At 45.9% G+C, this 25,371-nt stretch overlaps 1 protein-coding gene across 1 annotated transcript in view; it reads left to right on the plus strand.

Annotated features, from left to right (window-relative positions):
* The first annotated feature begins 1,532 nt into the window (after positions 1-1,532).
* The window catches only part of LOC138488409 (serine racemase-like), a 227,582-nt gene continuing 203,743 nt past the window's right edge, over positions 1,533-25,371 (plus strand). The window contains exon 1 of the mRNA XM_069615349.1: positions 1,533-1,795. The gene's annotated coding sequence lies outside the window, so the exon portion shown is untranslated. The remainder of the gene's footprint in view (positions 1,796-25,371) is intronic.

The following is a 25,371-nucleotide window of genomic DNA, read 5'->3' on the forward strand; positions in this document are numbered from 1 at the left end:
TATGTAAGGAACCTGTCGTGGCTACAGTAAAGACAGACACAAGTGATCACAGTTCAAGGGTGTTATTAACCTGAAAATGCAGGGTGAAAAAACACCCAACCTAAATCTAAGATGGGAGCAAGCGTTGATCATCAAATGAAAAATAAAGCTGTCTGTTGTAACAGATTTCTGCATCAATAATGGTCCTACATTTGTTGTGTGCTGTGTATGTTTTAAAATGCCATCTGTCACTAACTTACCAAAGAAGTGGATGGTAGGGGAGGGGGCGCGAATGACACCATATGAAACCACACGCACTGCAGCTCACTTCTGATATGCTACCACGTCTAAAGTGTCCTGCAAAGATATTTTGTAAAGTTGGCCACACTACTCCTACTTGGGGGAGGAGAACGGTGGAGCCTTGGCTCATGGCCCATATCTTCAAAACCGACATTTTTTAAATGCAAAATGCACGTGTCAAATTTTAAATTGTGGCCATTTTTAATAAGAATGCCCACAATGGTAGTTGGACTGTGCTGCTTTCATTGGTCACACTACTAACCCTAAGAAGAAAAAAAATGTATACCAATTTGGACAGCTTTCAAACAGGATGAGAGGCTCTTTGTTTATTTTCAGTGTCATGCCAAGCCTTCTGAAGCTGGGCTTGGGAGCAGATCTTGGAGTTTCCTGGGCCATCCCTGGTCCTTTAGGACAGAAATGCTTCCTGTGCTGGCCCTGAGAGCTTTTCCATAGAGCGACACTGCCAAGGAAGCCCGAAGGAGCCTTGAAGAGCTTTGCTGAGCTGGCCCAGTGGTGGGGCCAGCCCACAATTGGCAGGTGACCATTTTGAAAGCTCGTCATCATAGGATATATTGATCTTGCAGGTGCAGGTTTTTGTCCTCTACCACTGTATGTTTGCTGCTGCCACTTTGATGAATATTTAAATGTAAATAATCTGCTTTCCCAGGTACGAAATCCGACAGGATCTTGGTAGCACCCCTTTCCCTTGATGTCAGAGTGCTTAGCACTCGGACATCAAGGCAGAGTGCTGCCTTCTGCCTGCAGCCTCCTCAAAGTGGGAGGCTTAAGCCCTCGCAAGCCAGGGGCTGGCACAACCGCATTTAATTGAAAAGCACCCATGTAGATGCTTCCCGTGCCTTTGCAGGACGGGGGTGCCAAATGTTTTGCCCGGGGTGTTGATAGAGCCAAGGCCGGCCCTACGGATGAAGCCGGCAGAAAGATATTTGTTTCTGCACTAGGGATAGATGTTGAAAGGAACTCTTTCTCTCCCACTTAAAAATACTTATTAAATAAATACTAAAATGTATGTTTCAATTGATGTAAAAAAACATCATATACATGTCTTCACTTGAGTTTATGATTTTATGACCTGGAATGAGTCACCCGGCAAATTGTTGACAGTTAGACGCCTTAGGCAGCTCTGTATTTCACAACACCATCATGTGGGTTTTTCCCTTTGCTTCAGGAAGCATTGAGGTTGCATACGGTCTCATGACGGAGCAGAGAATGCAGTTTGCACAGTTGACTAAGTGACAGTCTAAAAGCCCTGCGCCGCTCACAAAAGCAAAACCATCCATCACATTCACACAGGTGAAGTAGCTGCCAAGACGAACATTCTCCCGATGGGTGAACACTAAAAGTCGAACACGGGCAGTCAGGCATTCCACAACACCTAACCACTGCCACCTTGTACGTTTTGTGCCAGTTCACCACCAACCGACCACCTCCAACAAGACTGAAGAAACCAGCCGAATACCTACATTCTGAACGAGGGCAGCCGTCACCCTTAACACAGGTAAGTCCATTGCTTCGTACCATGATCACTGTGGAGCAAGGTATTTATTCATCGTAGTTGTCGCAACAACTTGTGACAACAACTGGACAGAAATGTTTGGCATTGTCAGGAATTTGGTAGGCATGGCAGGAGCTCTGAGGCAAGAAAACCGGCAACTATAATTCAGTGGATTATTGTAAACCATTATATTTCAGAGTGCTATATGTTGGAAACATAGCTTTCTTCTCCATAGAACCATTGAATCATGATTCAGGAACAGTACATCATGAGCACTCTTCTCACACACTCAAAGAATGCTCAGAGCCCGCCCCCACTTAACAACAGACACCTCACCTTCTCGTAAACAATCGGCCCCCCCTCCTACCAGTCCTCTCCCCCTCGCTGCTCCCTCTATCCTCCCCTTATTCACACTGTACCCCTCCACAGGGCCTACTCCAGGGGATCCTCTCTCCTGCCCTCTATCACCTCCTTTCTGGGGGGCCAACAACCCTGTCCTTCCAACCAAATCTCATGCATCCAAATTAATGCCATATCTGTTGGCAAAAACGGACACAACAATTACGACTTAATTTCCTCTGAAAGCCCAGACATTCTTTTCATCACAGAAACCTGGTTTGCACACAAGGGTTTCCCCAGGCTACACACTAATTGTGTACAACAGAACCATCAGAGACAGCGATTCCCAATTGATCAATTAGATCGCCTATCCTTGGCATAGGGGTTCTGTCAAATTGGGAAACTGCGTTCAGCCTCCTGACATCAATGCAAAACCTCCACGATTGATCTGACTTGGCAACAAGTACTATCGGAGAGGACCAAGGGGTCTGATATGGTTCAATGATGTCAGATCTCAGCATATTTTGCACCTTTTATGACTATCCATTTTCTGGCTTCTGGGATTCAGTAGGTTTTTAAACGGTCCTTTTTTCCTGGGGGTATACGGATGTAGTGAAAAACCCATTGCACTCTTCCTGGCTCAGATCAAAAGACATCTTCTCTCTGATTTTTGGGATAGGTGGGAAGAAATCAAGATGTTTATATCTGATTCTCCAGTCAATAAACTAGTCAATATTACTGTAGTTTTCTCAACAGGATCATCTCTCCACTCCTTGAGGAGGTTTACTTGATAGATATGGGTCTTAATTCTTCTATTGATTTGAAGACCTGATAATCATATGGCCCTGTTTGCTCTATCACCTCCTAAGGACCGTTCCATTTGGACAACATCTTTATTCTCAGAGGATGGAAGGAGGGCGAGAACTTTTTGTCCAATGGATAAGCATCTAAGCAAAGCTTTCTTATCATGGTAGATCTTTTGATTTTCTTGGGCCTTGACCATGTGAGCTTGAACCATTGTCCTGACAGTAGCATATGTTCCTTTTACCGTTGTGTATATTGGGAAAGGGGCAAGGTGGCTTTCTCCTGCTGTTTCCAAGTCTCCCATAACATGTTAAGGACATCACGTGGCTCTCTGCCATATAATCATTCGAATGTAGAGAAGCCTGTTGAGGATTGTGTTTTCGCAGAGCACAAAGAGCCCAAACTGTCATGAGATCCCTGTTTTTGCTGTCTGCCTCCATTAACTTGTTTAGGGCATGCTTCCGGGTTTTATTGAATCGTTCCACTGACTCGTCAGTTTGTGGATAGTAAGTGAAAGTCCTAAGAGGTTTATGTGCAGGGTTTCCTTCTCCTCCGCCATGGGTCGACTCATGAAGGTAGCTGCCTTGTCCGTTAGGATCTCCTTCGGGAACCCAACTCACGAGAAAAATGGGATCAAGTGTTTGAGGAATTGTTTGGTTGTATTATTGCATAAAGGGTCATGCTTTAGGATATCGAGTTGCATAATCCATAATTCATAATTACCAATATATATCTGTTCCGTAATTTTGATGGTTGAAGGGGCAAACTATGTCCATGCCTATGCAAGAAAACAGCACATCAGTGATTGGTAAAGGTTGTAATGGAGCTGGAGGGGCACAGGTAAGCACAATGTTTTTCACCTCGGCATAGATTCCTGGCCACCAGAAACAGCTTAATATTTGTACCTGTGTCTTGGCTGTTCCTACGTGACCACACGTTAAATGGGAGTGAACAGTTTCTAATACCATACTTTTGTGGCTTTTGGGTACCAATATCTGACATCTGGAATTACCATCGGGACTAAGGTCACTCCTATAGAGTATTCCAGACTTTATTAAAAAAAATCCCCCCCCCCCTTTCTTTCTGCCCTTCTCTTCAGATAACACATGAAGGAAAGCTTCTGCAAGCAAGGAATCATTCCATTGGTTGAATACCAAGTCTGTAATAATCTCTGCTTCCTCCCCAAGGGCTTTGGGTGGTACTTGGATTAATTCAGTGGAGTCATCACGTATTCCCCCGTGGTGACCTCCTACCATGTGGCCTGGGGATGGCCGTCGCTACATGTTCCGGACCCTGGGGACGGCTTTATGAGGGAGGATGACATGGGAGGAGACAGCTACCGGGTAGATGTCATGACCTCACTGAACGAGACGCAGTATCTCCCCCTTTCTCATAACGAAGATCCCTAATACCTAAGACCTTTTTCCATGAGGAGACCCATTGATGCTCCAGACCCTTGCGGCATACTGTCAGATGTTCCCACTGCTAGGAGAAGTGAACCCTCTTCATATTTTTATGGCCAAACACGCAACCATAACACCAACTCACACTGCTCAAACATAACACCTTTTTCTTCTAAAGTTAAGTTCCTTTAGGTAAAAGCATTAAAAGGAACAATTCAAATGCCATGTGTTTAACAACATCTATGAACTTCAACTCTCAGAAATCCCCAAGTACTGAGATGAGGCGGATACAGGAGAAGACGTTGGCTACAATTCAAAAGTTCACAAACATGAAGATCACGAACCGGTGTGGCAGCACAGAAGATACTGCCACAAGAGAGATGACGAGTCAGAGAGTAAAGTGCTTTGGAGCCGCTGTGAGCTACGAGGAAGCTCCTGGGCGCTCGGCAAATCGAAAAGCTGGCATAACCAGTAAAGACCGTGGGCGTTGCAGCGACCGGGCCAACAGCACTTTGAACATTATAGCCTTGTGAATATGAGAGGCTTGTTTGAATACCTAAAAGCAAAAAGGCAAACCCCAATGAACTGTGAATATCTGAAATGTAAACCTTACCAAAAGTATATATCTGAACCCGAGAGCCATACCTACAATATTGATGAGACAGAGAAGTATATAACAAGTCCTGGTAAAGCAAAGATACCAGGCGAGTGAAGTATAGGAGAAATCCTGACCAGCAAGACAGCAATCAATTGATATTTAAAAGTCCCGGCAGAGAAGTATACCAGGCAAGTGAAACTCACAAGTGAAGACCTGGCAGGCGAGTACATCAGGCAATTGGTGTTGCAGAAAGAGTCCTGGCAGGAGAGTACACCAGGCAGTTGTCGTTGCATAAAGGAACTGGCAGGGAATAAACCAGGCAATTTGCAAGCCCCAAGAAATGTTAAAGGAAAGATTGGCGTTTATTGATTGAACCCTGGAAAGTTGGATGTTAAGGCAAGACAGTGCTATCCTGACAGAGGAGACAGTAGCATTAAAGAAAGACTGTTAAAGACTTGGTTGCCTAAACAGGAATCTTTTGAGTCCAACGAAGACACCAAGGAACTGTTTACAAAAGTGACAATTCTTATAATTAGGAATCCTGAGGCAGGGATATACCCTCTGGAACCAAGGGCTTCCACCTTGGAGAACATGGTAGTTGGAATTATACTTATTTCGGTTGTGAACTAATTTGGCCAGTTGAAGATATTTTCCTTACGCATTGTCATTTGTTTATAGTGAGGGTCAGGATAGGACATTTTGGACACAAGGAACGGTTTTTTAGTTATTTACTTCCTGACACAGAAAAACCCTTAGTCTTTGGTTTATAGGTAGGGAAACCCCCCTTTCGCACAGAGTCAGAGAGGCATTTTTCCAACCCTTTTTCTTTTCATAAACATCTTTGGTTAAAAATATGACAACTTTGTGTCCAGCTCTCATTTCTGACTCCTCACGGTACTGCCTCTGATATAATTGGGCAATTTGCATCGGCTTCTCCAAAGCCTTTGCTCTCCCTCTGTATTATCGGTGGTCTTAACCTCCTCTGCTTTGGCTACTGGCTACTGTCCCTCCAGCCTTTACTTGATATGCCTCCTTCCCACTGTTCTGAATCAAGATTTTTATTTCACCTCTATAGTCAGGATCTATGATACATGCTAAGACGTCCAGGCCATATCGCCGGGCCTGACTTAGAGGAAAGTCTGATGTAATTGCCTGAATGGGGTATTACGACCAGGTCAGCTGGTATTAAGACTCGTCTCCAGGTTGTATTCACTCCTCACAGTTACTACTTAAATCATGTCCAGTGGATTGGTCTGTAGGTACTGATCGATCAGAAGCTCTGTTGCTATGTTTTTCAAAGCTAAGGGTCCCCCAGTTTGTGTCACCTTAGCCCAATCCCACTTCGGACCATATGCGAAAGCCAAGAATGAGACTCGGACATGAGGGAGTCATAGTTTTATTAAAATAAAAGGGGATGGGGAAATGCCTCCATGTCCCTGCTCTATGTATGATTCTGGTCAATTTCCTGACTTTGCCTCACCCTTGTATTGGGGCATGTCAGGTAAATGGTTCTAATGTTAGTCTGTTGTCTTTCGTGTTGTGTGAAAGTGTTCCTGTCGGAAAAGGGGGGGAGCAGTGTTTTGGAATATCCTATCTGATAGGATGGGGGAAAGATGTTCAAAGAAGGGGGATACCACGTCTCACCCGTCAGTGTCCCACTCCCACTCCCCAAGGACCCCCCCATCCAGGTGATCCACCCATACTGGTCCACCCCCAGGAAATTGATCTAAAAGCGATGGCTGTGTCCTGGCTACCGGGATGACAGATCCCCTGGAACTAGATAGGGAGACACCTTCAGGTTTCTCACATACCCTTCCTCCATGCGATGTAGCCACATTTGTTTCACAGGGGAACTGGGAAAGAAAATCTACATTTCCCTGGTCTTTTCGTTTTTGGTGTTCAACCAAGAAACAATAGGGCTGCAGGTCTAGAAACCATTGCATGACCTGAGGGTTGGAATCTTTGCATTGGCTAATCCAAACTAGGGGTGAGTGAACCTTCGTCCTAATAGCTAGTACCTGAGATGGATAATAGCCCACTTGATGGCTAGGGCCTCCAGTTCTATCACAGAGTCGTTTTTTTCACGTGGGAATAACTTGCGACTAGTGTATAGTATGGGATGTTCCAGCCCGACACAAATTTGGGACAGGACGGCTCCTAACCCTTTAAGGGAGGCATCTGTCTGTAACATGAACTCCTTTGAGAAGTTGACTACCTTTAAGAATTTTTTCAGGATGTTATAGCATATCTCGTCTTCGTCATTCCAATGAAGTTTTTGGGGTCGGCATTTTTAAGTTGATCAGTCAGCCAAGCTGTTTTATCCAAAAAGTTGCCGATAAACCTATGGTATTGCCCTATTAATCAGAGGAAGGCACTAAGGTCTCTTTTGGTGTTAGGGGTTGGTGTATCTAAGACGGCTTTTACCTTTTCATGTTGGGGTTGTACGTTCCCATTCCCTACGAAGAAGCCAATATAATTTACGGGTAACTGGGCCAATCTGCACTTAACTGAATTAGCAGTTAGGCCCGCATTTCTGAGGACTTTCATGATGGTATAAAGGTGGCAGAGATGGTCTTCCTAAGTTTTACTATAAATGACAATTTCGAAAATATAGGCTCCACAGAAATTGACGTCGGGGTGTAGGATACTATCCATTAGACATTGGAAAGTGGCCGGTGCACCGTGTAGGCCGAAGTGGAGGACTTTAAACTGGAATAGTCCTAGAGGCATTGAGAACTTGTTTATTTTTCCTTATTGGGCCCATATACGGGAACTTGCCAGTACCCTTTTGTTAAATCTAGGGTGGAGAGATAGGTGGCTGTTTCGAGTTTATCAATTAGGCCGTTGATGCGTGGCATGGGATAGGCATTGAAGTCCGAGATGGTATTGACTTGACAGAAGTCTGCTAAATCTCCAGGAACGGTCAGGTTTAGTGACTAACACAATAGGAGAGAACCATGAACTTGAGGAGGACTCAATGATATTGGCTTTCAACATTTTGTTGACTTCCTCGATCTCTATCTGTATATGGGCATCTGGTAGTCGATATGGCTTTAGATGAACACTTTACGCTTAGGTGTTCTGATATAGTGGTATGTGCCTTTTACTCTTCCCTGTTTCTCTGAGAATACATCAGAAATATGATCACTGCATCTTTTAGATCTTCTTGCTGTTGAACAGACAACTCGGAAGGAATTAAGTCAAAGTTGTCTATGTCCTCAGGAACCAGACAGGCTATTACTTTGGCATGGGTGACTGACGGGTTCTCCTTCCATTATTTCAAGAGGTTTATATGGTATAAGGGAACTTTCTGTTTTCTCTCTGGTTGGGGTATTTTATACGTTCCTGTCCGTTCTATTATCTCATAAGGTCTGTGCCACTTGGAGACAAGTTTGTTTTCTGAGGTGGGCAAGAGGACCAGTACTTTCTGTCCTATGGAGAATGATCTTAAATCTACTTTTTTATCATAAACTGCCTTTTGTTGACTCAGAGCCTTCCCCATATGAGTACAAATAAGTCTCTGACCATTTTCATGTGTTCTTGCATTCGAGTGGTGGTTTGTGATATTGGAATGGGGGCCTCCTGCGTTCTTTCCAAGTTTCTCGGAGCATGTCCAAGACATCTCTGGATTCTCTTCCGTAGAGCAACTGAAAGGGAGAAAAATCTGTGGAAGTTTGGGGGGTTTTCATTACGGCAAATAATGGCCACGGGATCATCCAGTCCCAGTTCTTCCAGTCCTTGTCTAATAATTTCCGTAAAATGAGTCATAGGGTCTTATTGAATCTTTCTACCAAGCCATCAGTTTGTGGGTGGTACACAGAAGTAGTGATGTGTAGTAGCTCTTTGACTTCGGCCATAAGCTTACTCATAAAATTTGAACCTTGGTCTGTTAGTATTTCTTTGGGAAAGCCAACCCTGGAGAAATATGGTAGAAGATACTTAAGGATCTGCTGGGTGGTCTTATTTCGCATTGGGAATGTCTCGGTATAATCGAGTTGCATAGTCTACGATCCATAGGACATATTTATCGCCCAATTTCGATGTCTGTAGAGGTCCTATTATGTCCATGCCAATTCTAGGAAAGGGGACTTCTATGATCGGTAACAGGTTCAGAGGTGCAGGTAATGGGATGTGTGTGCAGGTCTTTTGGCATATTTCGCATGTCTGGATGAAAGTTTTTATATCGGCATGGATACCCGGCCAATGAAATGTTCCACTAATGTGCGCCTGTGTTTTAAATGGTCCTAAATGCCCTCCATTAAGATGGGAATGCGCAATCTCTAGCACAACTTTCGATGACTCTTAGGTATTAATAATTGGGTTTTTACCAAACCTTCGGTGGAGGTTTCTCTCCTGTAGAGTAACCGTTTTAAAAAGAAAAAGGGACTGCCTTCTTTTTCCGGAATTGCTTGTCAAAAAGCTTCAGCGAGTGCTGGGTCATTTCGCTGAGCAAAGGCCAGGTCGGGATAGATGGTACGTTCGTCTTTCTTCCTTTCTTCGATGTCAAGATATTTATCAGCTTCTCCAAAGCCTATGTTACCTCTCTCTGTTTTATCTGGTTAATTTTCTTTAAATTGAGGAAATAGAGCTCTTTCCAAAATACCTTGAGCAATGTGATCTCCTTGATGTACCTCAAATGGGACCTTCACGTCTCCCCGGAAGTCGGGATCAATAATGCCTACTACGACATCTATCCTGAACTTCCATGCCAAGCCAGATTTCGGGGCTAATCGGATGTAGCACCATGGAGGGGGTATCAAAACGAAATCCATAGGAATCATTCCTCTTTTCCGAGGAGGAATAATAGCTTCCATACTGCTACAGATATCAAACACTATAGATTCCTTGGTGGCGATGGAAGGGTTAGAGGCTCTCTGATTACGTTTTTTAAATTGTAGGGTTCCCCACTTTGTTTCAATTGAGTCACATCCCACAGCTGACACCATATGTAAGGAACTCATGGTGGCAACAGTAAAGACAGACACAAGTGATCACAGTTCAAGGGTGTTTATTAAACTAAAAATGCAGGGTGGAAAAACACCTAACCTAAACCTAAATCTAAAATGGGAGCAAGCGTTGACCATCAAATGAAAAATAAAGCTGTCTGTTCTAACAGATTTCTCCATCAATAATTGTCCTACATTTGTTGAGTGCTGTGTATGTGTTAAAATGCCATCTACCACTAACTTACCAAAAAGGTGGATGGGAGGGGAGGGGGCGCGAATGACACCATATGAAACCGCACACACTGCAGCTCACTTCTGATATGCTACCACGTCTACAGTGTCCTGCGAAGCTATTTTGTAAAGTTGGCCACACTACTCCTACTTGGGAGAGGAGAAGGGTGGAGCCTTGGCCCAGGGCCCATATCTTCAAAACTGATATTTTTTAAATGCAAAATGCATTTTTTAAATTGTGGGCATTTTTAAGAAGAATGCCCACAATTTAAAATGTGAAACATGTCTGTGATTCAGCAAGAAATTCTTTTGAGCGAGTAATGGTAGTTGGACTGTGCTGCTTTCATTGGTCGCACTACTAACACTAACAAAACATTTCTGTACATTGCAAGAAATGTGTACCACTTTGGACATCTTTCAAACAGGATGAGACGCTCTCTGTTTCTTTTCAGTGTCATGTCAACTCTTCAGAAGCTGGGGTTGGGAGCAGATCTGTGAGTTTCCTAGGCCATCCCTGGTCCTTTGGGACAGAAAAGCTTCCTGTGCTGGCACTGGCAGGTTTTACTTAGGGAACCACTGCCAAGGCAGCACGAAGGAGCCTTGAAGAGCTTCGCTGAGCTGGCCCAGTCGTGGGGCCAGCCCATATTTGGCAGGATGACCGTTATGAAAGCTCGTCATCATAGGATATATTGATCTTGCATGTGCAGGTTTTTGTACCACTGTATGTTTGCTGCTGCCACGCTAATGAATGTTTAAATGTAAATAATCTACTCTCCCAGGTAAGATATCCGACAGGATCTTGGTAGCACCCCTTTCTGATCGGAGTCCAGTGCTTAGCACTCGGACATCAAGGCAGAGTGCTGCCTTCTGCCTGTAGCCAAGCCAGGGGCTGGCGCAAAGTCATTTAAGTGAAAAGCACCCATGTAGATGCTGCCCGTGCCTTTGCAGGACGAGGGGTGCCAAATATTTTGCCCGGGGTGCTGCTGGAGCTAAGGCCGGCCCTACGGATGAAGCGGGGAGAAGGATATTTTAAAAGAGTTTTTGCACTAGGGGTAGATGTTGAAAGGAACTTTTTCTCTCTCACTTAAAAATACTTATTTAATCAATACAAAAATGTATGTTTGAATTGATTTTTAAAAAACATGATATACATGTCTTCAATTGGGTTAATGATGTTATGACCTGGAATGAGTCAGCAGGCACATTGTTGACCAACAGTCAGAAGCCTCAGGTAGCTCTGTATTTCACAACACCGTCATGCGGGTTATTCCTTTTGCTTCAGGAAGCCTTGAGGTTGCATAAGGTCTCATAACGGAGCAGAGCAGAGAACGCTGTTTGCCCAGTCGACTAGGCGACAGTCTCAAAGCCCACCGTTGCTCAGGAAAGCAAAACCATCCATCACATTCACACAGGTGAAGCGGCTGCCAAGACGAACCTTCTCCTGATGGGTGAACACTAAAAATCGAACACTTGACAGTCAGGACTTCCACAACACCAAAACACTGCCACCTTGGACGTTTTGTGCCAGTTCACCACCTACCGACAACTTGCAGTGGGGCACCACTAGCCAACCACCTCCAACAAGACTGAAGAAACCAGCCGAATACCTACATTCTGAATGAGGGCCGTCAACAACCTTAACACAGGTAAGCCCATTGCTTCGTACCATGATCACTGTAGAGCAAGGTATTTATTCATCGTAGTTGTCGCAACAACTTGTGACAACAACTGGGCAGAGATGTTTGGCACTATCAGGAATTTGGTAGGCGTGCCAGGAGCTCTGAGGCAAGAAAACGGGCATCTGTAATTCAGTGGATTATTATAAACCATTATATTTCAGAGTGCTATATGTTGGAAACATAGCTTTCTTCTCCACAGAACCATTGAATCATCATTCAGGAACAGTGCATCATGAGCACTCTTCACACACACTCAAAGAATGCTCAGAGCCCGCCCCCGTCTAACAACAGACACCTCACCTTCCCGTAACTAACGCTCCCTTCCTACCACTCCTCTCCTCCTCTCTGCTCTCTCTATCCTTCCCCTTATTCACACTGTAACCCTGCGCAGGGGATCCTCTCTCCCGTCCTCCATCACCTCCCTTCCGGGGGCCAACAACCCCGTCCTTCCAACCACATCTCATGCATCCTAATTAACGCTATATCTGTTACCAAAAACCAACACAACATATACGACTTAACTTCCTCTGAAAGCCCAGACATCCTTTTCATCACAGAAACCTGGTTCGCACACAAGGGGTTCCCCCAGGCTACATACTAATTGTGCACAACAGAACCAGCAATGCAGGCAGGATCGCCATCCCCCACAAATTATACCTCACATCTCACACTCAGCGGAACAAACCTGCAACGCAGACTGAAAATCCCTCCTAGTGAAATTTCTCAACAACTCCTCGCTTAACCATAACTTCTTACTCCTCTACAGACCTCCCGGCTACAACTGAAACTTTGCTAACGCTCTAAGCAACTCCCTAGTGGCCATCCTGGTCACCCACCCCACCCCCCCACTATGCTAGGGGATCTCAACGTATGGTCTGATGCCCGCACAACACCAAGACACAACCACTCCTGGACAACCTGGAAGCAGCAACATGACTCAACTGATATTAGGTGCCACGCATACCGCAGGACATGCCCTAGATGCTTCATTACATTAGATTCAGGGATAGCAGTTAACCAAAATAACTGGTTTAACGGGAGTGGAATAACAGGCTAATGACGTCAAAGGGGATAGCAAGTGCCGGTGCTTGCTCTGCATCCTGTGACTCATGCAAAAAGAGAAGCAAATAAAACCTGAGCAGACCTCAGTACGTGGAATTTGCTACTGCCTTTCATTTCCAACATAAAAAGAGATTCATGATTGTACCCTTGACACAGTGCACTTACAAACAAGCATTAGCAATTCCAACAGTTTGGGCTTTTGTGTAGGCATGAGAGAGGCACTTGCCAGGCACTGCCATAGTGGTATTAACTGGTCATTGATGGTAGCATTGGGCTGGATTTTCCCAGATCCGACAAAATATGTCTCCCCGGATCTCGGAAAACCATTTGCACCCTTCAAGGGTTTTGATGTATATTTTGAATAATATGAAATTATATAAACATTTTTATATGTGTAAGGTTAAAACACATTAATAAAAATTAAATACAAATAAATGTTTTTAGCTTGATTTTGTTTGCCGAAGCAGGGACTCGATCACACATCCTCAAGGACAAAAGTTGAGAGACTTACCCACTAGACCACTTGAATGACTGGTCAGGATGCATGTGAATATGCTTGATAGGGTTGCACTCTGCAGAAAACATGTAAGCAAGCTTTGTAAATTTAAATGTTAATCACCTTGTATACCCATCATAGGCAACACTCCTCCCCTCTTCTGTTATTTTACAGGTGTTAATCAATGAATCTACTGAAATGGAAATGTTCTAATGCAGGGGATTACAAAAAACCTTTGTGCGCAAACCCAAATCCCTGCCAAACCCTCGCCCGGCATCCTGCTGGTATCCCACACTTAATAATGTACATTTCCAGCAGTGTACGTGTACCTGGTCATCTAACAGCAAATACCTAATACTTTTACTCAAGCCAAATCGGTTTGCTTTGCAAATGCTTGTTTTTAAGAGGGACTTCAGTGCAGGACACGCATGGTGCTTATAAATTGAGTGGCTCATGGCAGACCTGGTTAACACGTTTTTATTACGAGTAGTGGGTTCACAATGGACCTCATTACGAGTCTGACGGTAACTGGCTGGTGCTACCGGCGGGTTACTGGCAGACTAGCCTTACTGTTACCCGCGCCTGATATCCCGGTGTTGCTGGCATATTACGGGTGCCAGCAACAGCAGTAAGTTTCCATTCCATGGAGTCTTATAGGACTCCATGTGATGGGAACTACTGAAGCGCTGGCACTGTTGCTAACGGTGCCAGTGCTTCAGTGATTTCTCTTCCGATAAGGCCTGAACTCCCGGCAGGTCGGACATGCTGGTAATTCAGGCCCCTACCGGCAGACTTGGAGTAAGCCGGTACGGGAAAAATGCCAGAGCTGATGGTACCCAGACCAGCTTACTCGTAATGACACCCATTAACTTTCGGAAGACTGATTTGAAAAAACACTGACAGGGTCTTTGTGTGCAAAGTTTGTTGGAAAGGCTTGATTAAAGCAAGCTCAAAGAGGTCCCCTGGGGAGGTGTTTTGGGCGAGTAGGGGCAGGAACTGCGTGAGAATGGCTATATGGTTTAGCATGGCCAGGGGCAGTCAATGGGTAGCCAAATAACCAAACAACACCTACAAGCTGTGTGTCCCTCCTCCTATCCCATTTCCCCCTACCTGGACTCTAATGCAATATGTTTGGCTTACAGGTTGCACAAGTGCCACCTAGTAGCCCAAACGAACCAGATACTCACATTTGGGAACAGCATATCACAAAAAGTCCACACACATGAGCATGCCACAGACACTAACAGCCTCATTCTGATGGTGCTTTAAAGGGATACAGACACGTGAAGGCCAACTCTCCCCGTTTTCTCTCATTGTTGCAATCTTGCTCAGGTGTCCTCTGATGGAGTGGGAATTTGCTTCACCCGTTTCTCTGCTTGGTGAACGGAAAACCCCAATCAGGGTCATTTTATTTTAAAAACGAAATTTCATTCAGTGGGCCACCAACATTAGAGCTTACATGCTGTGGGGTCCCCTGCACGACATTTTTAAGATCCACCAGGCGGAGTGGACAAGGAAAGAGTCAAAACGAGGCAAACTCCCTTTTCCTCTTTCATTTTCCACCAGGGTTGGAGTGGGACAAGAAATAGGCCCAGACACCTAAAAAAAAGTGGCCCTCCCCTCATCTCAAAAAAGTGGCCCACCCCGCACCTCAAAAAAAGTGGCCCTCTAACCGTCATCCGTGAATCGCGTCAATTCACGACTTTACAGAAAATGCTATTTATCAAGTGTTCATGTGTCTGTTACATTACAACACAACTCATAAAATAACATAACGTTCCATACAGTTCTATGACAGGGTCCACAGCTCCGAGGCGCAGGAGTGGCATGAACACGACCTTTCACCCCTTGACAAAACAGGAAGTGGCATCAAATAGCATTGTCCCTAAGTACACTACAAAAAATATGGTTATGATTTTACTAATGTGATATACATTTCATACAAGAATGGATCACCATATGTATCCAATATTGTCAAATTACTATGAATGCAAGCAGATGTCCAAGGCCAAATAATATGTTATTGTATAAAACTTACGCTTAAGCTCTTTTTTCATAGAACAAATATGCACACAATATCACCCAACCTGTGTGGTACTCATTCATTCTTTTTGTGACAGACTGCGTGAGTAGCGCCAAGAGGGAGTTTTTTTAGGTATATTTGTTCCACATTTTGCATTTTAAAGACTAGGGTCCAAATGTCCACCCAAACCTGGTCCTCCATGGGATGGCCTAGATCTGCCTCCCATTGTGCCATAGGTCGAGTTTTTGAGGCGAGGAAGTCTCCCTGGAAACGTCTGTATAAGGTTGAGATCTTGCCCCAGGCCGGGAGATCCTTAAGAGACAGTTCGAAGGCCGTAGGGGTGCGAGCTGCTGCTTGGAGGGTTTGCGGGTGAGAGCTCCAATGACGAAACTGAATATAGGAGAATCTGTCTCTTTCTTGGAACCGGAAAGCCTCCTTACATTGTGCAAAGGTGCGGGGCAGTCCTCCCTCAAACAGCTAACCCAGTGTCAAGGCCCTTTGCAATCTAGTTTTTGACGTTCTGGGGATTTGCCCCGGGTGAAAATGCTGGGTTGAGAAACACTGGGGATGAGGGTACTCAGTCCTATCAGGATCCTTTTCCACTTCAGGGCCTTGTCCCAAATCTCTATGGTGTGTTTGGTGGATAATAATAGTCCCTCCCATCAGCGCCGTAGAGGAGGCGGGATATGCGGGAGAAAGCCCAGGCGGAGAGATAGGCATGATTGTTCCAGTTCTACCCATCTGGGGCGATTAGTGGATATTTGCCATGCTTGGGCGTGCACCAGTTGTGCTGCAACCTGATATCCCTGTAGATCAGGGAAACCCAGACCTCCCAACCTTGCATTACCTAGCATTGTTTTTCGGGGTAGCCTAGCCTTTTTCCCCCTCCAGATGTATCGAAGCATTTTCCTCTGCAGATCGCTGGCGGCGGGCGCCGGGATCGTAACTGGGAGGGATGAGCAAGCATACAGGAATCTGGGAAGGAACTTCATTTTACAGGCGGTAATGCGTCCCATCAGTGATATTTCTTGGGATGCCTAGCGCTTCAGGTCATGTTCCAGTTCTTTAAAGATCGGGGGAAAGTTCACATGATAGGATTCTCTCAGTTTTGCAGGAACTTGGATTCCTATATAGGGGATTGCCTTTGTCTTCCATTGGATAGGGCATGTCGGGATCAAGGATTCCTGTTCATCTCGGGATATTCCTATTCCCAGAGCCACGGACTTGTCAAAATTAATGGAGAAGCCGATGACCCTTCCATAGCTGTTTATTGCGGAGAGGGCATGCAGCAGTGAGGAACAGGGTTCTGTGATGGTAAGCATGACATCGTCCGCATATAGAGCAATTTTATGTTGTGAGGGGCCGACCTGGAGGCACTTGATATGGTTATTTAACCTGATTTCGTTTGGGGCGAAAGGTTCTATGATTAGTGCAAATAGGAGTGGGGATAGCGAACATCCTTGCCTGGTTCCACAGCTCAAGGCGATTGGGTTGGAAAGGGTGCCATTGATCCTGAGGAGGGTTTTTGGTGTCTTATAATTAACCAGGACCATGGTTTGAAACGCCGGCCAGAATCTGAAGGTTTCCAGTGTGAGCCCCATTAAGTTCCAGTCCACTCGGTCAAACGCTTTGGCAGCATCCAGGGCCATAAGTACTAATCCCTGGGAGTCCTGAGAGGCATCATCCGCCAGATCTTGGGCTCTGCGGATGTTGTCGCCTGCAGATATGTTCTTAATAAAACCGGTCTGGTCGGGATGAATTATGTCGGGCAAAATGTGAGATAGGCGAGTAGCAAGAATCTTGGAATAGATGTTGGCATCTATGTTCAGCAGGGCAATTGGCTTGTAAGAAGCAAGGTTCCTCGGGTCTCCCCCAGGTTTGGGTAGGAGGACTGTGATTGACTCTTCCATGGAGGGGGTTACAGAGCCCGATTTCCTAAAGGAGTTAAAAAGTGCTATCAAGGGAGTAATCAGTTGGGGCCTAAAGATCTTGTAGAATCTGGTGGAGTATCCGTCAGGACCAGGGGCTCGGGATTTGAGGGATTGTATGGCTTCCTCAACCTCCTCACCTGAGATTGGAGCATCCAGGTTCTCTCGGGCGGAGTCTTGCAGCTGGGGGAGTGCCGCTTGTTGCAGGTATTCTTTCTGCTCCCTCTGATCTCGTGGTTGTGCAGTCATCACCTGTGCCATGTGGCTTGCCGCTAAGCGTTGTTTTTCTGGTTCGGCGTACTGTATTACGCCCTGCGGGTCTCGTAGCCCGATGATTGTATTGCTCCTCTTTGTTTTAGCGAGTTTGGCCACCAGCAATTTGTTTGCTTTGTTATTTTTTACATAATAGGATTGCTTGGCTTTAGCCAGCAGTTGTGTGTGCTGTGTGTTCGGCGTAGTGGGCCTCGATCTGTTTCCGCACAGTGCGGATGGCTCCCTGTACTCTTGGGGACCGGCCTTTTTTCTTATGGAGTTCTTCCACTTTCTGGAGCTCCTCTTCAAGGATCAGACGGGATTGTCGCCTGTTTCTGTGTAATGCCACTCCCTGTGCTATCAACTCTCCCCGGATAACCACTTTCATAGCATCCCAGGTATTTGCAGGGAAGGTATCTTCGCCAGGATTTTCTTCAAAGAAGTTCTTAGTTGACATTGCTATTGCATCTCTTAGTGGCATCTCATTGAGGGTCGGGTCGTATAGGGTCCACCTGCGTTGGGTGGTGGGAGTTGGCTCATGCACTCGGATCTCCATAGTTAACGGGCCTGGTCGGATAAAATCCTTGACCCTATAGGTACATCGTTGGCGTAGGGAAGTACTTGCGGGGATGTCAAGAGGAGGTTGATTCTTGAAAAAGTGCTATGGACATAAGAATAAAAATAAAAGTCTCTCTCTGAGGGGTGAAGCGCCCACAAAGAGTCCACCACCTCCAGGGCCCTGAATAGGCGTAGAAGTCCAGTCGCTAGAGTGAAGTCCACCGGGGAGGGAGGATGCGATCTATCTTTCGTGGGATCCAGGACCCCGTTAAAGTCTCTCCCAATTACCGTTTGGCCTTCCAAGAAGGGGGAAAGGGAATCATAGAAGGCGACCTGTCCCACATATGGGGCATACACCGAGACAAAGGTGTATAACTGTCCCAGCAGTAAGCATTTCACCGCCACAAATCGGCCGTCTGGGCATAGTTTTGTTTCCAGTATCTGGGGGTTTAGCCCCTTCACAAAGAGAACTGCTGTGCCTCCATTTTTAGTGCCGCCTGAGGTGAAAAATTGAAGTGGGATGTGTCGCAAGCGTAGGCGTCCAAAGTCTGCTGGCAATAGATGCGTCCCTTGGAGCAGGACCACAGCTGCATCCTCATCTTGAAGTTTCTGTAAAATTGATTTGCGCTTGGCAGGAGAGTTTAGTCCTCTGACGTTGAGGGAGACGAATCTCAGGGTGTGGTGTTCCCGGGCGGGAAGTGAGGCCGCCGCTGGATCTGGATGGGGTGGTGGGATGAGTGTGAATCAGCCATCATTTTGAAGGGTCTATAGCTGCGTACCATCCTGCTCTTGGAAATTTAACCCAGGCCTCCAACGGGAGGGCTGAGCTTAAACCAAAGGGAGGACCAGTTTTACGGGTCAAGTAACGCCCCTGGCCCTGTTTTCAATGCTTCCTTATGGGCAGGAGCGCCCCAGGAAATAGTTGCAGGCCCAAGGGCAGTCTGTTGCCGGAGGAAGTAAGATGGCCGTTGGGAGATCAAGGATCTCGATGGGTGTCACAGCCGAGTCTTGCTGTTGGGGAGGAACCTCTGCTGGGCTTTGGGCCCTAGTTTCCGCAGGGGGGAAGGGGTGGCATCAGGCATCCACTGGCACCTCCACGGAGCCAGGGCGATGCATGGGGGGGCGGTTGGAGAATTTTGTGTTATTGGATCTCTGGAGGACGTTGCACCCTGATCACAGGGACTTTTACTTTTATGCTTCACTTCACGATATGAGGTCGCATATTGATTACATTATGGTTGGACAGGATTGGGTTCATAATACTAGTAGTTGCACAATGCTACCGCAGACATTGTCGGATCAATCCCCGATTCTGTGGCAGTTCAGGATGTCAGAAGTGGTGATCAGAAGGCCGCACTGGTGTTTTAAAGGTCTGGCTCTGTTGGATGTGGTGTTTCGGAGAGAGGTTCCTGACGTTATTACATCATTTTTTTCTACTAATGAGGGGTTGGTTGCTTCTGTTGGGATCCTTTGGAAAGCTTTTAAGGTGGCCCTGCGGGGCGGTGTATCGCGCTGGAAGGTGGAGTACTTAAAGGCTACGAAACCTGGCATGGTGTTGTGATTTGGAACATGAATACTGCAGAATATTAGCCGGGAATTCTAGATCAGGGAATGTGTGAGACCCGGTCTGTGTGTTTCTTTTGGCAAGAGAATCAGTTAAAAATGACGGAGCGGGCGGGGATTGCTGATTGCTACAATTGGAATAGGGATCTGGGGCACGGCAGTGTGTCATGACTTTCCTATGTATATGTACTGCGCTTATAAATGTGAGAACTGTAATTTATATGCTACAGGTCTGACATATGGCTATTGTTGTTGATGCTCTGCTATCTTGCGCAGCTGAGAGCATGAGGGGATTGAGAAAGGGGGGAGGGGAGATTTGGACTGGACATGGCATTGGCCTGTTGCTGGTTGTGAGATTATGATTTGTCCTTTTTTACCTGTTGTATGTGCACTTGGGTGCTGGACGTAATATGAACCTGTTCATAAATAAAAAGAATGACAAAATTAATAAAATAAAAAGAGCGTGCTGCAAATGAGGTAGCAACTGAGTGAGCTGGGATGCGATTGATCAACAATCAAGCAAGGCATGGGAGTCTTGTTAACAATATGTTGCATTAATAAATGTGTGCAAGTTTGGCCAGAATAAACATATGCGGTCTGTTAAGATGGATTTCTAAACTCTGGTCTGGTGGACAGGGTTTAGGAGGCCACCCTTGTTAAAGTGAACAGGGCAAACTCTGGGACTTCAACTAAACCAACAAAGGGACATGGAGAGTGGTCAACGCTAAGTCTCAAAAGATGCGAGTGGCGTTGGGGGTCCACAATGAGTCCATACAGTGACATACACAATGATTAAACAGAGACAATGGGCCTCATTACGACCCTAGTGGTAGGGGGTTAACGGCGCCGGTAAAGCTGCCGGCGCTGTTAACCCCCTACCGCCTCATTACGAGGTCTGCTCGCGGGACCCGCTAAGGACACCTGGTAGCAGACCAGGATGTCTGGTCATTAACGGGCCCTTTGTTAGCATCCTCCCCATTCCCATTGAGCCCTATGGGGGCTCAAAAGAGAATGGGGATGTACCGGGTCTGGGTTCCCTGAATGAGGAAATACCAGGCCCTCCAAGATCGGAATGGCCCGGTATTTCCCCATTCAAGGAACCCGGACCCGGTACTCGGTATGGGGGTAGCCATGCCGCTAAACGCAGCATGGCTACCTCCATACTTGTGATGAGGCCCAATAAGTATACAAATACTAAATGTATTATTGGCCAGGAAGAAACACACTGGTAATGTTATCACACAATACTACTAGTATAAAACAGTTATAGTCACATTTATTTAGAGCAAAGTGTGCAGTTCACCCCCCTGTGCCTCCAGTACCTGAAAAGGAAGGTAAGTAATTAACAATTGCACCAAAAGTCCACAGGAATAGGAACCCTAACTTGTAAAGTCCAACCATGAGATGAATGGGGCTTTCTGCCCAACTGTTCACAAGTACTTTTGTGAGTTGGGAAAAAGTTAGGGAAATGTTCCCCCGATGTGAAGATCAGTCCAGAAGACTTTCAAACGAGTTTACTGGCCAAATATGGTGGACCCGAGTACTTTAACTTTGCTACCATTACTGGGGCACAGTTACTGGAAGTCTTAGGTCAAATGAAGCCCACGTCCTGCGCCGAAAATGTGTTACCGCCCAATATTATTCTCCAATATAAGGAACATTTTGCTCCTATTCTGTTGAGAATAGTTAATGCTTCGTTTAAGGAAGGATTAGTACCGAAGGCGATAAAGAAGGTCACTATTACACCGTTGGTAAAGAAAGTCGGGCTGGATCCTAAGGACCCAGGTAATCTCTGTCCAATCACCAATTCTAATTTCATACTTAAAATTATGGACAGAATAGCCACATTGCAGTTGCAAGAACATGTAGAAAAATATACCTCCTTACATCAACAACAATCTGGATTCAGGGCTTCTCATAGTACTGAAACAGCCATGTTGGACCTTCAAAATCATATGCTGGGTATGACTGATAAAGGGAAAATACGGATATTAATGCTGCTTGATCTCAGTGCGGCTTTTGACCTGGTTGATCATAAACTTCTAGTTAAAGCAGTGAGAGATAATGTGGGTTGTTCTGAGGTTGCACTGCAATGGTTGGTATCTTTCCTTTCTGACCGCCAAGCCAAAGTGCACTGGGGAACTAACTTCTCTGATCCAATTTCTATCTTATTTGGAGTCCCTCAGGGAGCAAGTCTCTCGCCAATGCTCTTCAACATTTATATGCAAAGTCTGTGTAACATCTGGGTGGAAACCGGAGTGTTTTTTACCAACTATGCGGACGATACGCAGCTCATCCTAGAACTAGTAGGTTCTCACTTTCTGGATAGTGAGAAGATTGCAAAGGTATATGATAAAATCAATAAATGGATGCAGTTAAACTTGATGTGTCTTAATGATACTAAAACCAAACTTATGCTGTTTGGTTCCAGTCGCACATTAGCGAAGCTGGGGAAGGAGAACAAGACTTTCCAGATAAACAAAGCTATCATCCAAGTCTCCAACCAGGTCAAAACACTGCGTATGATGGTGAACTCCTCGGTTAGTTCAGAAGCACAGGTAAACTACCTGCATAAAAATACAGCTTATTATCTCCGCCTTATGAAGGCCATTAGTCCTTATCTCAATGAAAGCAACATGGCCACAATTGCAAGGGCCATTGTGCTGTATAGGTTGGACTATGGTAATGCCTTACTCACTGGTGCATCCGCTAAGGACCTGGCTAGATGTCAAGTTATCGAAAATGTTGCAGTGAGGTTAGTAAAGAATCTTAGGAGAGGGGACCATATTACCTTGGCCAGAATATCACTACACTGGCTTAGGGTCGAAGAGAGGATAACATTTAAAGCCATGACACTTGTTCATAAATGCCTTTTCAGGAAAGCCCCTAGCTATCTTAAGAGTTGCTTGGTGTTATACCCCACGCAAAGACAGTTACGCTCCGAAGGTCAGAGCCTACTAATAGTACCCAAATACAAACTTAAGACAGGCATGGGTAGATCTTTCACAGTCCTAGCAGCTCAGGAGTGGAACAGACTTCCACTGGCACTCAGACAGGAAGGAAATCTCCTAAAATTTAGAAAATTCCTGGAGACTCACCTGTTTAGGTAATAGGGTCCCTTTCTCTGATACACCCTGATACTTGCACACAGCTACAGGAGTTTGTATAATTTTGTGTTTGTCTGTTTGAGCGCCCTGATGCCTGCGGGCTGCCGGCGCTATTCAAGTTGACATACATACATAAATACAGGCGAGTCAAATATGTTCTATGTTTTGGAGGGCTTTTGCAACAAGTGTTGCCAAAGCAAATTAGTTTAATACAAATCAAAGTTCTTTACAAACTTTATTATAGAGGAGATCGGGGCACCCATAAGTATGGCGACTACTCACCACCCATACTCCGATTTTCTACAAACTTGGCAGGTCTAAGGAGGGTCGCTGGAGGTAGGTTTTCCTGCTATCAGTTCTAGTGGCAGACGTCCAGGAGTTGCAGGTGCAAGCAATGTTTCGGTTGGGTTGAAGAGCTGAGTGCAAACCTTTCCAGTGGAGATATGCAGCAGGCACCAATGCAGGACTCTCCGAGGCACTCTACCAGACAGGGATGGCAAGTTCCAGCAATTGTCAGTGCGCCCGGACCCTTTGATGCTGGAACACTGAAACTTCTCAGAAAGGCGACGTATGGGACTGGCTGGAGACCACTGAAGATGCAGACGCAAACATGGAACGGCGATGCTTCTGCCGCATTAGCCCAATATGGAGTTAGTTAGCCCACAGGTTGGCCCAGGGATGCTACCGAAGACTCCAGGCATCAGCAACGTGCAACTGGTTGGTCCCACCAGTCCAAAGGGTAGAAGCACCAGCAAGGGTCTTCTGAGATGAGTAGCCAGACAGGGCTTCACTGGGACAGCAGCAACAGTTGGTCACCAGGCCTCTTCAGGATTCATCCTTAGGTCTTTGGTCATCTGCACAGCTACACATGATATTTGACTCCTCTTCTGATTTGCTAGAATGGCTGCAAGACTTCTCTTCTCATCCAAAAATCAGGTGAGTGCAGAAACTCAGCCCTCCAATAGAAATATCTGCCCCACACCCAGCACCAGGAGTGGCCTAATCGGGGACCACTGTGGGGCAAACTCATGCATACACTCCAGACACACCAAAACAAGTATGTGTATGGGGACCCGCCAGTTCCAACCCACTTCCTGGATTTCAACACACATGGCATGCACAAGCCCATGGAACGCACTGTTTTTCCGGGCAAATGCATAACCATCAAAGGAAATTCTTGGCCTGGGCAGGCAGGAAGAAGGCCAAAGAACAAGCAAAAAACCTTATGGCACGGCCATGTTAGGACACAAGCCACAGTTAGTAGCCAAACACTGTAAACTCGAGAGAGCTAACTAAAAATATAGCAAAAATTATGAAAATGTAACCGCTGCCACCAGCTTGTCTTTAGGCACTGTGACGAATCTAGCAAGATCGTCACTGATTCTCTAGTTAGAAGCTTCCCTTACATAGTCAGGGTAAGGCTAAAGCTATCTGACTCTGGCCCTGGGGGTGGCTATCTGCAGGACCTCCACGTAGGGGAGTACAAACTCCAGATGCAGGAATTTTATGTTATTTTAAACCATTTATAAAGTGCAAAGTCAAAACAATACTTAGACAGACAAAGAATACCAAAGACCAAAATCTGAAATTAGGTTGCAAAAAGCCAAGTTTTCACAGCCCACCTACAGCTGAGATGATCCTCAGTATGACGGAGAGGCGTGGGCAGAGAGTTACACAACCGTGCAGCCTCAACAGAAAAGGAGTGCCTCCCCCCACGGTAGCGTCTCACACATTGAACCAAAATACAAGCTGTGTTTGCCGACCTCCGAGTGAGCTAGCACGTACTGGCAACATTTCTCCTGCAGGAACTCGGGCCAATACCATAAAAAGCATGGTGCACAATGTACAAGGCTTTGAACTTAATCCGGCTGGCCACCGGGAGCCAATGTAGCGATTTAAGTACACCTGAAACGGAGATGGACCAAGAGGTGCCTGTGGCAAGCCGTGCCGCAGAGTTCTGGAGAATCTGCAGGCGCCGCAGCAGATAGGCCGACAGGCTCAGGTATGAAGAATTGCAATAATCCATTGAGCCAGCAACCAGAGATGAGACCACCAGTGGGCGAAGTCCCACAGGAAAAAAGGGGAGAACTTTACGAAGAGTGTGAAGCTTAAAGTAAACCCCTTTGACAGACAGAGCTTATTTGAGGGAGCAGGGAGAGGAAGGCCGAGAACTTCAGCACCAGATTTTTTACTACAGCGACTGTTGCACAGGGCCCGGCTCGGGCGGTCAAAAATCGGCCGACCAGAGCGAAATCTCCGGTGGAGCCCTGACGACAAGGACCTCGGTCTTGTCGCCCTTGAGCCAGATAAGAAAAAACAATTTCCCAAGAACAAGCTACCTATTGGTGTCACACATATGCCCTTGAGCCAGAGCCAGTTGGAACCCGTCCAGACAGAGATTGCCAAAAGTCAGCGCCAGCAGTGCTCCACTGTCGATGACTGCGCCAAATCAAGGCGCATCAGTATCTGGGCGTCGTCAGCATAAGAATAACATTGAATCCCAAAAGTGTATCAAGGAGATCAAAGGCAGAATATAAATATTAAAAAGAAGAGGAGAAAGAGCAGATACATGAGGGACACAACAAGCCCG

Source organism: Ambystoma mexicanum, chromosome 9, assembly GCF_040938575.1.
Source record: "Ambystoma mexicanum isolate Mex_15411 chromosome 9, UKY_AmexF1_1, whole genome shotgun sequence".
NCBI classification, from domain to species: Eukaryota; Metazoa; Chordata; class Amphibia; order Caudata; family Ambystomatidae; genus Ambystoma; species Ambystoma mexicanum.